The following is a 3,644-nucleotide window of genomic DNA, read 5'->3' as shown; positions in this document are numbered from 1 at the left end:
TACTCAGCCACTGGGACCAATTCCAGTATATGAACCCTTGGGAGACAAGCCACATCCACATCCAAACCTTACCAAGGGGATTTTGCATCTTTGACACTGTGTTGCCAGTACCTTCAGGACTGGTTTAAGAGAAGAGGAACTTCTGAAATAGTAAGATCAGAAATAAGAAAAGAAAAAGTGAACCAGACAGAGAAATGGAAGGGGATTCTCCAAGCAAGAGGGAACAGAGTTGTTGATAATTTCTAGTCCATCTTTGCCTCCATCCTTTGGTTCTGCTTATGTAGCTCTTGGCTTTATCATGTGCCTCAGACTCTTCACCTGTAAAATGGGGTGTGAGATTTCTACTTATATCATTCCAACTGCAGATGCTCCTCAATATATAATGGGGATATGTCCTGATAAGTCCATTGTAAGAAGAAAACACTGCAGTTCAAAAAATGCATTTAATACACCTAATCTTCAGAACATCAAGCTTAGCAACATACACACTGCAGAGCTTTGATTCTCCACCTCCAAGGTCATGGGCTGATTGCCCAGTGTCATGAGAGACTATGGTATGGCTTATCACTGGCTCTGGTAACTACCAAAATCCAAAATCAAAGTATGGTTTCTACTTAATATGTAGTGCTTTTGGATAATTAGGAAGTTGAGAAATTGTTATATTGAACCACCGTAAATTGGGGACTGTGTGTGTTTTATTCAAATTCTATCAACCTTGAAAATGTAACAGGCAGAGGACTCAGAAGTGCTTGGCAAAGGAGTGGTGACAGCACAGTGACTTACACAGCAATCCTTTAACCATCACCTACTACATGCTGGGCACTATGCCAAGCATCTGGAAGCTAGTCAACTGTTGCCCTTGTCCTCAAAGGATTCACTGTTGAGCAGAATTTTAGGTTCAAATAAAGACACTGATGGAAGGCTGAGTGTGGCTTCAGCATGCTCCCCACAGACTGCCCTGGGGAGAGATCGAGAAAGTCACCTAGGAGTCACAGCTGGAAATTCTGAGAACTAACTCCCCCAATCGAGAAATTTGGGATGTACTGTGAGGAACTGAACTTTCTTTGCCCTTTCCTAAAATGAATGTCGATTCTAGAGGGAAAGTAAGTGTACAATGCGTGGCAATCAGAAGCATTAAAAGCTGCTCAGCTTGACTTCTTTGTGTCTTTCCACTCAGAGTGCCCTGGAAGCATCAGCTGTGCCCTTTGCAGAGAGGGCAGGGAGGTGGGCAGGGAAGCCAGGCATCCTGCCCCCTCTGGGCTGGATGTGCTGCTGGACTCCTTGGGTCGGGGTAGCACGCCCACAGGGCTATGAAAATCAAGTCTGTCACCCCATCTACAGAAATCACTGTCTAAATGTTGGGAGAGGCCAGTCTAACAACATTATTGAAAAGAGAAGAATAGGGGCCCATTAAAAAAGGAAAATGAGTTTGGCGTAGAGAGATGAGGATTCTGATCTGACCTTACTAATTACTGAAAATGTGCTTGAACAAGTCATGTAACCATTGACAACTGTTGCGCCTAGGAATAGGGTTTTACTAAGTACCCTGTAAGGTTGTAAAAAGAATATCCCTGTGCTGGGTCAAGGTACATACTCAATAGAAATATTTTTTTTCATTTTCTCTTTATTTCTATTAACAAATAAAAATTGTATGTATTTATCAGAAGCAACACTTTCAAATGTGTCTATGTGGAACGACTAAATGAAGTTTAACTAACATGAATATTTCACGTTCTGATTACTTTTTATAATGAGAACACTTAAAATCTACTTTCACAGCAATTTTTAGGAGCACATTAACTGACTGTGGTGACCATGTTGTACAATAGGTCTCTTGTACTTACTGTTCCTAAGTGAAATTTTGTGTCCTTTGACCAACATCTCCCTGACTCCAAGGAAGTTATTCTTTAAAAGAGATCCAGCTTTATCATCTCCAGATCTCTACAAGTAAAAATCAAAGTTGATGGCTAGATGGCAACAGTATTTAGCTTCACTGAATGAGTAGATGAGCATTTATAGGAAGACAGTGTTCGCGCTCTCCCCAGCAGGATGAAGGGCTATGTACGAAATTACTTTGTAACAGTTTTATCGCCCAAAGTTCAAATCCTGCCAGTACTGGCATAATCCTACTTATCCTACTACTCCGTCTGGTTATGCCTCTAAAGAGAAAAAATAGAAACTGCACCTGAGTTGCAAACACCATATTTTGCACATTAGTAACTTCCCAGATTCAGAATTCATGTGGTTAATGATAGTTTGTACTTAGTCTGATACGACCCAGAAGAGAGTGATTAGATTCACCTTTGGATCACCTCCTGGATACCCAGATACTTCCACCTAGTGCTGCTTTCCATGGGAAAATGTTCCAGAAAAAAAAAAATTATTTTTTTTTAAAGGCTGTCTCTACAAAAATGTATGACAGAGCAAGTCAGCTCCCAGACTCAAAAGGTCTTTTGGATCACAGAATTAGGGAAGCTAGACAGACAGAATAAAATAATTTATCCCCCTGCCAGAAACCTAAACATGAAACAAAAGGAGGTACCATACAGTACCATACATATCCATACTTCCTTAACCCCCAGAATCAGGCCAATTATAAGAACCCGCAGGTCCCCTGCTCTTAAAAAATACCAGAAGAGGAGTCAACAAATACGCTTACATAGTGTTGTTGCTATAGAAAACAAAGTTAGGATAATAAAAATGGGGGAATGATAACTACCTGGCAGGGGAGGTACCATGATCACAAAGGTGATTTTCCCAGGGCGAGGCTTATCCATTGCACTCCAGATGTGCTGACCCCTAGGATTTCCCCAAATGCAGGAAACTCAACTGCATAATTTGTGGTAGTGGGAGACAGTGTTCGTGCTCACCCCAGAAAAAAAAATGGGGAAATGAGATTAATCAAATTATGTTATGCACATGTAACAAATATGGCACAATGAGTCTCGCTATTATACATAATTATAATGCACTGACAAAAACTACATTAAAAAAGGAAAAATTAAAGTCACTTCAGCTTTTAATACTCAAAAAGGTTTTGTTGAATATAACTCAACAGTTTATTTAACACAATTAGAAACCTAAAAGAAATATCTGATAATTTTCTATTTTTGACATAATTTCCACAAAAAAATCCTAGGATATGAAAATGTCTAGACTTTTAATGCATGTTAGCACTTTGTCCTTTAGAAATTGACCACATTGGTTTATGCCCAATTATTCAAACATTCAATCTTTAAACAAAAGCTTGCTGTAATATTACACACACACACACACACACACACACACACATGCACACACACACACACAGTCAAGTGAATACAAAGTAAATGTACATCTTATCCACAAGTGAACAGAACTACATAATCATCACAGAAATCAGGAGAGAGCACATTGCCAGTACCTTGGAAGCTCCTGCATGTCTCTCTTGGCCACTATCCTCTATCTCTTCCAAAGTATAATCACTGGGATCACGTAGTATGCATTTTTTTGGAAGGGGAGGGTTCTGGCTTTTTTTGCTCAATACTTGGTTTGTGAGACTCAGCCATATGTTGAACAGAATTGTCTATACACGTTTTTATAGCAATCTAGATTCCATTGTGTGAAGACATAATGCTGTATATTAATTATCCAAGTTTGTGGGC

General features: G+C 39.6%; 1 non-coding gene across 1 annotated transcript; it reads left to right on the top strand.

Moving 5' to 3' along the window:
- Positions 1-2,711: 2,711 nt before the first annotated feature.
- Positions 2,712-2,875, top strand: LOC143400629 (U1 spliceosomal RNA). Its single transcript, XR_013091527.1, has one exon. It is a non-coding gene; the product is annotated as a U1 spliceosomal RNA (small nuclear RNA).
- The last annotated feature ends 769 nt before the right edge of the window (positions 2,876-3,644 follow it).

Source organism: Callospermophilus lateralis, chromosome 5 (assembly GCF_048772815.1).
Source record: "Callospermophilus lateralis isolate mCalLat2 chromosome 5, mCalLat2.hap1, whole genome shotgun sequence".
NCBI lineage: Eukaryota > Metazoa > Chordata > Mammalia > Rodentia > Sciuridae > Callospermophilus > Callospermophilus lateralis.
This window is presented reverse-complemented; position numbering and strand designations above follow the sequence as displayed.